At 41.1% G+C, this 12,877-nt stretch overlaps 1 pseudogene; it reads left to right on the forward strand.

Moving 5' to 3' along the window:
* The first annotated feature begins 223 nt into the window (after positions 1–223).
* LOC116680210 (FERM, ARHGEF and pleckstrin domain-containing protein 2-like) lies at positions 224–9,426 on the forward strand (annotated as a pseudogene).
* The last annotated feature ends 3,451 nt before the right edge of the window (positions 9,427–12,877 follow it).

Below are 12,877 nucleotides of genomic sequence, written 5' to 3' on the forward strand. Positions count from 1 at the left end.
TTTTTTATTTTAGGGATTGGAGTGTCCTTGTAGAAAAGTTAATTATACTATTAATATGGAGTGCTCGTCATTGTAAAGTAAGAAAAAGAAGCCTAAATGCAACAAGTCGATGCATGTTGCCTTTATATTTAAGGGCAGCAAACTTTTGTGGGGGGTGGTCGGACTCGTAAACAATTCCTCGACCTAGTTCCAGCTGAGTCTGTGTGCTCCTTGTTTTGCGCAGGCTTTGTGCCAATCATTCCACAGCAGCTCTCGTCCTGCTGCTCTGGAGCCTGACATATACTCTCTTCCCCTCTCGGTCATTCCCTGTGAGGCACTTCAGATGAACTATAAACAACTATTAGCCTCCAGACAAACCACATTCCTGAAAGTCTTTGCGTGTGAGCATTATTTCCGGGTCGAGAGGACTTTTTTTTTCTTTCTTTTTTTCTTCTTGGCCTTCCCCCACTCCTTTTTTCTTCTCTCTAATAGAAGTGGAAGAACAGCTGTGGTGACCTGTGTTCAGTCAAGAGAGTACCCTAACATTTCATCTGCTTATTTTGTCTTCTGATTGTTGTGTAGCAAAGCACACAGGCAGAACAAAGTAGAAGAGCCAGTTCTCAGAAATGGAGCCAGGCTTGTATAAGTTTGTAATACATCATTTGTCCTTCTTGAAGAGGGCTCTGAAACAATGGCAGGGAAAGATGTGGGAACCATTATTTGCTTTGGTCTACTCTGTCGTCTTCCCTTTAATTTGTGGTCGATGTGTGTGATGAACCATCCCGCTTGTTATTTTAAAATTTGCAGCATGTGTTCCTTTCTGTGAGGAAATGACCTAATTCTGGAAAATCAGGTTTATATAAAGATAAAGTTATATATTTGACTGTATGCAACATATTATAGCATTGTTACAAATGTGCTATTGTGTTAAGTTGCACTTCTTGTGAGAGTATGATTTTAAAGTCCACCCTTTCAAAAGATCCTGCTGTCCTGTTTGGGAAGAGTCCTTTCCCTTCATGATTCTTTTTACTTCCCCAACCCTTGCACTGTAATCTAATTTTAAGAATGGTATATATTTGACTTGCATAATTTAGAGCTTAATTTTATTCAATTTTGAATTGCTGTTTTTTCCTCTTCCACAGATACAGTCGTGGACAGCCCTCAGGTCTCACCCTTCAACTCCAAAGATGCCCTCTGCCTGTCGCCCTCCTTCCAGATGTCGACCCTCAGCCTGCCAGGCCAAGCTCCGTCGCCCCTGCAAAGCCCCATCCTAAACGAGTGGCAGCAATGCCAAGCTAGACGAGGAGGAAGAGGGCAGGAGGAAGGTACACTGCTTACATGCCACCCTCCACCCCGCCAACCTCACAACCCTTTTTAAAGAGTACAGGGTCTCCCCAAGAAAAGTTGTTTAGCCTGGTGCTAGTGGTTTTTTTTTTTTTTTTTTTTTTTTTGGGACCACTCACAGATTAATGGCAGCTTTAATGTAGAGCCCATAGTTTCCGTGATAACAAAATCATGGCGGAATCACGAAATTAAGAATTTTAAAAAGCTACAGGGCTCTACATTAGGTACTGCTAAAAGCTAACTGGAAATTTAAAAATATGACTGATGTCTAAAGGCTCTGAAACACCAACCCGACTGCCGGCCGTTGCGGAAGGCAGTCAAACTGACAGTCTCCCCGAGTTGGTCCCAAAAAAAATACCTTGGAACACACCAAAACGACACGGACTTGACCGTACGTTCTGTGCGTGTGGAAGACGTAATACGTCTCCATAACAGCGTGCAGTGCTATCTGTATTATTGCCCCAAAATGAAAACTGGCAGCTCCGGTATTTTAAAGCCAGACAGTCACGGCGTCTTGTTCGGAATACAATCTCATATTTTACAAAAAAGACAAATGTGTTTCTGAAAACATTTTAAGCGAGAAATAGGTCATGCAGATGCTGAATCTGTCTTTATTTCAGAAAGACACTCAATTTTAAAACGTCTGTCCCTCTTCTCCCTCAGCGATATCCCCCGACAAGGCCTACTTCATTGCCAAAGAGATTCTGACCACAGAGCGGACGTACCTGAAAGACCTCGAGTTATCACTGTTGGAGTATTTTTATTCTTTTTTTTTTTACTTACTTTTTTGATTGGATTTACCAAGGCCATGTACAAGATTCACCTTCCCATCATGAAAATTCTTTCCATCATATATGTACTTTGTTCATGATGTCAATCCACCAGGATACTGACCGAGCTATCCGGGCGCCCCTGAATCATCAGTTTTTTAGAATACAGTATTCACTCCTGGCAGCCGCCTCACACTAACTGCTAAACCAGCCTAACCTTTATAGATAGCCATCTTATCCTCTGTTGCTCTGTGTACTTTGACACAGCTAAATGTAATTTCTAATTAAAGTACTTACAGCAAATCATTAGGAACCAGCCTCTAGCCAGAAAGGACTTATAATGGCAGAGACCAGAGTAAATGATGACTTTCTTTGCGTGAACAGCTGTGAGATTTTGTGTAATATGTCTTTTAAACGGAGTAAAGAAATCTGGAGTTTCTTCCAACAAACTCTCAACACATTTGAACATTGCAACTCCCAAATTCTTTCTTTTTCTCTGGTATACTTTGGTTGCTTTTCTATTTCTTTTTTATATACAGTGTGTTAGTCATTATTTGTTGGAGACTAAACCACTAAAAAGTTTGGAAAGGGGCAATGTGCTTTTCATGTTTGAACCACAACTCATAAACCCGACTTGTCGTTGTCATGCATCACCATGTGTACATACCAGTCTATATATAAGGTGGGTATGTGCATTAATAGCGTGTTGTCCCTCTCCTGTTCCCAGTGGTTTCGTAGCGCTGTGATCAAAGAAAACGCCATGCCCGAAGGCCTGATGACCCTCCTCTTCTCCAACATAGACCCCATCTATGAGTTCCATCGAGGCTTTCTCAAGGCGTTAGACCAGAGGTTGGCTCTCTGGTAGGTGCTCCTACAGTGTGATGATGATGATGAGATATGATGATGTGATGATGATGATGAGGATGATGATGAGGATGATGATGATGAGGTGGTGGTGATGTGGAAGCCTCTGATATGATGCTAATAAATAAAGACCAAGTCTGTCCCGTTTCTTCAGGGAGGGACGCTCTAATGCTCACGTCAAGGGGACTACCAGAGGATGGTGATTGTGATGCTGAGGAACATGTGTGCTCTAAAAGTAAGAATGCATTGTTAGTTCTCTGATTAACATTGCCTCTCCCTTACAAGTTTGAGTAACACAGAGAATGTCCTTTAATTTCATGCTGTATGTGATTCTTGTTGTTCTTAGGAATTCACCAGCTTCCTGCAGAAACATGATGAGGTGTTAACAGAGCTGGAGAAAGCCACCAAGAGGCTGAAGAAGCTTGAGACGGTGTACAAAGAGTTTGAGCTGCAGAAAGTCTGCTACTTGCCCCTCAACACATTCCTGCTCAAGCCCATCCAACGCCTCATGCACTACAAACTCATCCTGGAGAGACTGTGCAAGCATTATTCTCCCACCCACCGTGATCATGACTCCTGCAAGGGTGAGTTTCCAATAAGGTTCTGACACACCAAGCAGACGGCCAAGAACTGGTGGTGACGCCAGTATCGAGACTGTCCATCTCCCGGGCCGTTATCAGTTCTCTCTGCAAAAAAGTCTCCCTGCAGTGGGAGCGGAGACGCAGTTTGGCTGCATCCAACATGCCCTAATGTTACACAGAAAATAAGCAGAACAAAGTTGTCACTCTGGCGATAGCAATGTGCTTTCCTACAAAGTGACGAGAGAGTGAATGTAACAAAAGTCCGCACATGTTGTAGATGCTGCGTCTCACTTTTTCCAGAGATTGGACTAGTACTTAGCTGGATATTTTGTGGGTTTACTTTACTTTTTTTTACATTATTAAGAATTAGGCCTGTCATAGATTAAAGGAATTCTTAGTCGACTCTCATATGATTTAGTTTAGAGTTTCTCTACAATGAATAATGCAAAAACATTTTGAATAAGTAATTTTGCATAAAACATGTAAAAAACAACTAAAATAAATATAAGTATTGATAACTTTTTAGTACAAAAAGTTTGTTTCTCAAAATGAATTGAGTGAGTTTCTAAAATAAACTTCTCTTCGCTCTGTTGAGATGGTTAGAGACATTAATGATTTTATTTCCTTCCAGAGGCTCTGAAGGAAGTGGCTGAGATAGCCACTCAGCTCCAGAGCAGTCGCTCATCCGACTGGAGAATTTCCAGAAGCTAACAGAGCTGCAGAGAGACCTGATTGGTATAGAGAACTTAACAGCGCCAGGCAGGGTGTGCACACCGACATGGAGCCGAGGGTAGGGGGTGCTGGGAAACTGGCTAACTGACAACCTGCTGTTTTGGAGTTCATACGAGAGGGATGTCTATACAAGCTTACCAAGAAAGGACTGCAGCAAAGGATTTTTTCCTGGTAAGTACAATCTACTGCTGCTCTTAAACTGTAAGTAAAGCTTCAACACTTATAATCATTGTACGTATAAAGCACTCTAAATGTTTGTTCCGTTGTCTTCTCAGTTCTCAGACATGCTCCTCTACACAAGCAAAGGTGTTACAGCGACCAATCAGTTCAAAGTGCATGGCCAGCTGCCCCTTCACGGCATGATCGTGAGTGTATAGCTCCAGTTCACCTTTTCTAACTTTTGGCCCTTGTTGCCTTTATCAGTACCGGAGAGCTCCAGTACACTGTTAAAAGAATAGTGATACCTGATGGAGAGATGTGTAGCTTTTCAGTATTCCGTGTGATGTGTGTGTTGAGAAGGGAGGGCCTGGGTCTCCTAACTTTGCATGTCTCTGCTTTACTCCTGGCTGCAGCTCATAGTGCTGGATACACCGGTAAGTCCTCTGAGCTCTGCCAGCTGGGATACCCATGCTTGTGTACACAAATAACCAAAAACCTCAGATTGCTCAAGATGCAAAATCCACTAGATGCAACTATTTGGAGTTGTATTTCAAGCCAAAATTGAACCATGGACATCTAAAATGATAAAATGTAAGCAAGACATTAATTCTTGCCAAACTGATGTTACATTACATTTAGCTGACGCTTTTATCCAAAGCAACTTATAATTGCTGTATGTCAGAGGCCGCACGTCTCTGGAGCAACTATGGGTTAAGCGTCTTGCTCAGGGACGATGTATCGGAAGACGCATACAGATGTTTCAGTAGAGGCTCCGTGGCAGGTCCGTCTGTGACTTGAGTCAGACATTTTCCGACTGTGTTTCCCCTTTGTTATTCCTAAACTTAAACATTCTTGTAAACAAATGTGGTTTTTAAGATTGAAGGCTTCCAATATTAGCTTCTGTTTTCTGGTTTCTCTTTTGTTTGTAGGCTGAGGAAAGTGAAAATGAGTGGTCGTCTCCCCCCACTGCTTCACCATCTACTCTGCTCAGAGGACCATTGTTGTGGCTGCCAGGTGAGAAAGTGACTGGGGGAGAGTGAAGTGATTTTTTTTTCTATTGTTCTACAAGTTAGGCGCATTCAGACCAATGAAGCATTCCAGTGATTAGCTGCATGGTTGTGCGGCGGTGGGCGTGTCACTTAAAGGGCCCATCTGTGTGACGCTGGATTGCGTTTCTCCAAAAGTTGAATCTGTCTTAACTTTTTGACACAGGCCGCTGCAGGTTTTCTCCCCTGGACCGCCTGACTAAAAAAACTAGAAATGAGAAATTAAGACTTAACTATCTCCTACACATATACAACCTGTCATCACTTGTGATTTTAGCTCTCAAGTGGAGATGGGGAAGTGGATTGAAGACCTAAACATGGCTATTGACATGGCCAAGAAGTCCCAAGAGAAATCCAGCATCTTTTTTGACGCTGGACTCGGCGATCACTCAAACCGTAAGAGTTTCTATTGCCTCCATGTATTACCTAAAGGTGTGCAACAACTGCAATACTTAATGAATGTTTTTATTTATACTTTTATTCAGCTGAATAACATAAAAAAAAAGCTTTTTCCTTGGGATATGGCACACATTCAAATGTAAAGTCAATCCCGTCCTTCCCTTCAAACAACTTCCTGTCCCACCTCCTCCTCCCCTTTCCTCCCCCCTCAGGATCGTCTGATGAGGTTTCACTGGAGCAGGAGTCAGAGGACGACATGAACTCCTCCCGCACATCTCTGGACAGACAGACACACCACCGCGCCAACACCACCATGCATGTGTGCTGGCATCGCAACACCAGTGTGTCTATGTCTGATCACAGCCAGGCGGTGGAGGTACTCCTCCTCTGCCCACATTTAGACACACGTACACGCCCATTTACACATAAACACGCACACGCACACGCACACGCGCACACACAATACGTTTCCAAAAGCACAGACAATAAGTTTTACCCACACGTAAATGACATTCAGCACTGCATTAGTGGTTTTGAAACAAAGGACTGTCGTCGCGCTTGGGTCCAGCTCTGCGTTTCGTCTTTTCTTTCTAACCTTTTTTTTCCTCAGTTTCCTTTAATGTCCTTCTTTCCCCCACCCCCACCCCCACCCCCCTGGAGACTGTTAATATCCTGTGTTTCTACTGTCTACACTGTTTGACTGAAGCATGTTCTTGATCCCTTATGCCATTATAGGATATTAATTATTTTTAATATAATACCTTCTCTGACACATTCCCACTCCACAGACCTGGAGGACTTCCTAACTGCTCTTTCTTTTCCCCTTTTCTTCCTCTTAAAGCTAACATGTTAACACTTTCTCTGCACCCTTTCTTCCTTTTGTGTCTCTTCACCATCTCAGTCTACGGCTCTCCGACTATCTCACCAGAGCTTCCTCCCCACTATCTCCTCGGTCAGGGCCAAAGACCAAACACCATCACACATGTTTGCTGGTACCGAAACCAGAACCTCTCGCTCGCTGATTATCTGCGCATGAACCAGGTACTAGAGCCACAATAGATTAGAAGAAGTGTAATTATTGTATTTACTCCCTTCAGTCTCAATAGAAAGCATAACCGAATAAAAATTCAGTCAAAACCTTGATTGATATTTAGATTTCACACTGGTTTATTTATCGATATATCACATCTTATCCTCCATAAGATACAAAACAAACTGATTGGCGCACCCGCACACAAATAAAAAAATCCATTCCAGTTTATCCAATCACATATTAATGACTCCCTGACATAACAATAATACAATGAAGTAATGGAAGATAATCACATGCACACACGCACACAAACCCCTAACCACAGCTCTCAGGTTTGAGACAGAAGTGAAAACATGATTAATTAGAGTTCGAGCATGCCTCCACACTAACAGCCTTAAGTAATCCACAACCGGTTTCTATGTAATCCGTGCAATATGTCACAAGCAAGCGCCTGCACACAGACATAAATCACTGACTGTTATTTTTGAGTTTATGATAAAGCATCAGCTACGATCATGCATTTATCACTGTCTAACCTTGATATATTTCTGTAGAACCAGCTGTCAGGTTACCTCCTGAGGAAGTTCAAGAACAGTAATGGCTGGCAGAAACTCTGGGTTGTTTTCACCAACTTCTGCTTGTTCTTCTACAAGACTCACCAGGTCAGCAGACGCAACCTGCGATTATTTCTGCTGGAGTACATTAAAGACATCAAAAGCATGCATGTGAAGTGAGTGTGTCTATATTCAGAAAGCATGTCTGTCTCGGGTTGCAGGATGACTTCCCGCTGGCTAGCCTCCCCCTGCTCGGTTACACGGTCAGCACCCCCGAAGAGTCGGACAGCATTCACAAGGAGTACGTCTTCAAGCTGCAGTTCAAGTCCCATGTTTACTTTTTCCGGGCAGAAAGCGAGTACACCTTTGAAAGGTATAAAACTTGTTTCTAATGCCCAGAACACTGCGGTACGCTCCACAGGTCAGCCTAAAAGTCGCGTAATGACGGTTTTAAACCTGTGTCTGCTGTCTTGTCTTCACAGATGGATGGAGGTGATTAAGAGTGCAGCCAGCACCACGGGCCGGATGAGCCTGCTCATACCCAAAGGAGGTCCCATGGAGATAAATGGAAACTGAATCAAACATCATGTATCTGGAGGCTGGGCCTCTGGGACATCAGAAAGACAATCCAGTCTCGTTCTTGGTGTAATTTTTTTAATGTGAAGGGAAGACAACAACTGGAGAATAAAACATACTGCCAGTTTAAGTGTTAACATTTCTCAGCCCAAGGATGTAATTCTAATGGTCTGTGCATGCTTCTTGATTAATGATGTAAATGATAACATTTTTTTCAGTATACAGGATCTAATGAAAGGGAGACGTGTACATTTTGATCAGTTTTTGCATGTGTATTGCTGTTCACACACACTGATTGGAAAAACTGTTATATGGGACCAACTCAATGCAAAGGAGGCGTTTTGAAAGGACTTTTCTATTTTGCACACAACTGAGCTTTGTCGGGCACTGCACTGTGCTATGACTGGGACACAGATGATACAGTATGTGGAAAACAAAGGTACATGTTAGTAAGTGCTCGATGCATTGTACTTACTCAAAGAGTCAGGTGTGAGAGCGAGATGTAGGTGAGCAGAAAGTTTAACGGGATGTTGAAACGGGTTCATGAGTAGAAGTCATTCAAATTTGGATATGCATAGGGAGTTTTGAGGAAGTTGACACAAGCAATTTTGGTTTCAAACATTTGGCGAGTGAGTGTTTTCAAATAAAGCTGTATGGACTATTGGTATAAGCAGTATTTATTTCTGAGGCTTTATTTCCTGTGAATGAAGGGATGTTTTGAATGTTTAAAAGGGAGCTGTTCTGCGTACATCTGTAGTTAGGCAGCGTTATGACCAGTTTGGTGCTACATTTCTCTTTAATATCAAATCTAAACAAATGTATCCTGTTTTGTTTTGTTTTGTTTTTTGGCATAGGGATAACAATTTGAGGAAATATCGTGCAGTGGCTACTCTAGTGCGTGTACTCTTTGTAAAAGTTACAGAATTTCCTTCTAAAAAGCAAACCAGAAGAACATATTTTGAAGTAACTGTGCTTGGGGAGGATGTCTTGCTGCGTGTCGAACTGTTTTAGACAAATGGGACCTGACTTTTGGGAGACACCAGTGATGCTCATGTCAGTTATTTAGTGTGCTACATGTACACACATTGTATTCTTTGGTGTAATTTTTGTATGAAGACTGGAAACTTTACTGTGTCTCTCTCTCTCTCTCTCTCTCTCTCTCTCTGTGTCTCTCTCTCTCTCTCTGTCTCTCTGTGTGTGTGCACCACTGGAGACCATCTCCGAACCATGTGACATTCTGTGTGTAAGTGACTGACTGTTGTACAGTTAACATACAGACGGTTTCTCCTATTTATTAGCATGTCATCAGGGCCATGCTCCTGAATGCCCCATGTAGTCTTCATGTTATTCCATTGAAACCCTAACCAATAAAAGATTGTTGCAATCACACTTTCTGTGACTTTGTGTTTTACATACAGTGTGTTGCAGATTTATCAAATCTCTTGTCAGCAGATATCCACCAAATGTTTAGTTGTAGACTTTTACATTTAGTTAAAGTTGCTTTACATTTTAGTGGTATGAAAGGCTTAAGTTGCTAGATTACAACTGTTTACGCAACAATGACGGATCATATTTTAGCCACCAGTTTGCACTATCATTTTAAATTGAGCCATTTCCAATTCCTGTCTTGGCATTAAAGACATTCTGCATACACCCATGATTTCATCAACTAACTTTCTTTGTATAGCAAATAAAGTAGCCTACAGGCTGGTGTACAAAGTACTTTACAAATGAATCACAAGCTGATAATGTACATATGTGTAAACAAAATATTTTGGGCCATATGTACTTAAAAATGATAAAAATGTATTAATAAACCCAATACAATATGTTACAATGAACTGAACACTAGATAAACATTTTAGATACTATAAAATGATTCGTTTTAGAAATAAAGTGGCCATGGAACATTGTAATCAAAACCCATGTTAAAGAGGTGGGTTTTCAATGTAATAACTTAAAGATCTTCAAGTAAACCGCTCCAATGGCTCAGAGCATAGAAACCAAAGAAATGTTTTGTTCTGCTCGCGGAGACAACTAAAAGACCAGTGCCAGAAGACCTGAAGCATTTCAGACAAGGGGGCTGGTGCAAGACCATGTAGTGCTGTAAAGACAAGTAAAATTATGTAATCAATATGGGTACTGACAAGCAGTGATGGAGGAAGATGTACTTGTGTAAGAGTATTAATACCACACCGTAAAATTAAAGAGTAAAAGACATGCATTGAAAATATGACTTAAGTAAAAGTAAATCAGTATTAAAAGTAAAAGGACTAACCTTGTGTAAAAAAAGTCCCTCTGAGGCTTATACTATCTACATATATCATTGTTTTATTTCACCCGTGCATTAATAGAAAAGCAGGATTTCACTGTTTTAGTTGAATGAGGTGAAGCGTATCTTTTACTTTTTTTAACGTAAGGCTGCAATTAATTATTTTCGTTATGGATTATTCTGCTGATTACTCTCTCCATTAAGTAATTTATGGTTTTGTATAAAGTCTGAAAATAATGAGAATGTCCATCACAATTACCCAGAGTCCAAAGTGACACTTTTACGATGCTTGTTTTGTCCAACCAACACCTCATCATCATTAAAAGGAAAATCTGAAAAGTCTTGTATATGAGAAGCTGGAAAAAATAATTGATGTATCATTGTCTATTTACTAGTCAGTTTATTGCAGCTAGCAATTCTTTAATTGCTGTCAAAATGGGGAGAAATGCATGCGATGCAGGCTGCAGTGATATGCACGATGCTCATTCAAACTAGTGCTGATATGAGATGTCTGAATTCTGAGGCCTGAACGTGGGATTTAGAGTTTGAAACTGAGCCAAAGCAGTTATTAAAATACTGTATCAACACCTCAGCTGACACATGGGGGAATGGTGAGTTGCTGGAGGGTTTGGTGCTGCAAAGATATTGTGAAATGAACGTTACAAGAAAAAAAATGTCTCACTGAGCCTTTTTCATGATCAAATTGTCAGTCACAGTTTTATGAGTTCTGCAAATCTGCTGAGCAGTCGTAAACAAAGCAGGGCATTCCTCAGGCATGTCCAAACAGCATTAAGAGAGGGCGGGGTGGCTTCCACCAAAAATGACAATATTGCTCGTCTGCCAAGCTACATTATTGAAACGATTAAAGAAGGTGTGTAGCTGCTTGCTCTCATGCTGTTTGGTGTTCAAAATAATAATAAAAAATGACACGGCTACACAGTACAACCACATTATGGTAGCCAAAATGTATGACCAAGACTCTCTATCTGCATTCCATATGACAGATCTCAGTGTGTCACATACTATAAGTAACCTTCTGCATTTGAAAACAATGTACAATGAGTGTAGGGCACTAGGTGAGTGTGAGCTTTTACCTTATAACACTGAAACACTGAATTTAGTAACTGGAAAGAAACCAATAATTCTGATAAAACTTACTTTAATGCTTAGCCCCAGGGCCATTACTACAAAGGTGAGGTGGTATTGCAAGTGAAATGGTATTATGCAAATATTAAATAACATGGGCTTTTAGGATCAGTATGTAGTCACATCCAATGTCAGTGCCAAGGCTTATAAATAGGCTGCCAGTAAATAAAGGTGATAATAATGTTAACATAGTTTCACTATTTTGATTGTTATTATTTTCACTTTACGCAGAACCCTGAACCTAACTATCCTGGGCTGTAGCTAGCTGACGTTGACCTGGCTGTAAATGTACTCACCAAAGCCAATAACAGCTCGTTCAGATATCTTGATGTGAGAGTTTAATAGACCCGTTTGAAAATAATCATGCCCATTTAGGATTTTGACAGCTTCGCCGCCTTTGAAGGCACGTTACGACCATTTCCCAACATGCTAGCTAAAGGTGGTTGACACCTACCTGTTCAGCTGGATGTGCAGCTTCAGATTAAACCAGGACCTCGTTATTCTCAGTTAGAATGTAACAAGCCGCTAAAAACAGTCTTTTGTGGCTCTGGCAGAAACTAAGAAAATGACCCTGATGATGTCATAGTGATGTAATTTATAACGGATTAAAGCCTGCAATGCAAACTAGAGGAATGAAATTAAAAGGCAGGCAGCATGGACGTCGTAAGGCCAATTTTAGGGGGGGGGGGGCTGAAGCTACCCAAAAATGCTCCTAAACTCCACAAAATAATAATAAGAAAAATAATGATTTGATTTTTTTTTTTTTACAGTGCACTCTGTATCACTCATGACGTGGAATCAATCTTCCTTCACGGGTTGGTGTCGTTTTGGTGTCAAATGTCAACTGGTCAATGGCTATGAAGATGATACACCGTCTTGTCTCTTCTCATTGGTTTAAAATGGCAGCTTTCAGAGTGCTGCAGATCGGTGTGTTGCAAACATAGACTGTTAATGTTGCAACTGTAAACTGTTAATGTACGGTCTATGGTTGCAAGCATAGACTGTTAATGTACGGTCTATGGTTGCAAGCATAGACTGTTAATATACAGTCTATGTGGTTGCAAACATGGATTGTTAATGTACAGTCTATGGTTGCAAACATGGATTGTTAATGTACGGTCTATGGTTGCAAACATAGACTGTTAATATACAGTCTATGTGGTTGCAAACATGGATTGTTAATGTACGGTCTATGGTTGCAAACATGGACTGTTAATGTACAGTCTATGGTTGCAAGAATGGACTGTTAATGTACGGTCTATGGTTGCAAACATGGACTGTTAATGTACGGTCTATGGTTGCAAGCATAGACTGTTAATGTACGGTCTATGGTTGCAAGCATAGACTGTTAATGTACGGTCTGTGGTTGCAAACATGGACTGTTAATGTTGCAACTGTAAACTGTTAATGTACGGTCTATGG

Source organism: Etheostoma spectabile, unplaced genomic scaffold, assembly GCF_008692095.1.
Source record: "Etheostoma spectabile isolate EspeVRDwgs_2016 unplaced genomic scaffold, UIUC_Espe_1.0 scaffold00018346, whole genome shotgun sequence".
Classification (NCBI taxonomy): domain Eukaryota; kingdom Metazoa; phylum Chordata; class Actinopteri; order Perciformes; family Percidae; genus Etheostoma; species Etheostoma spectabile.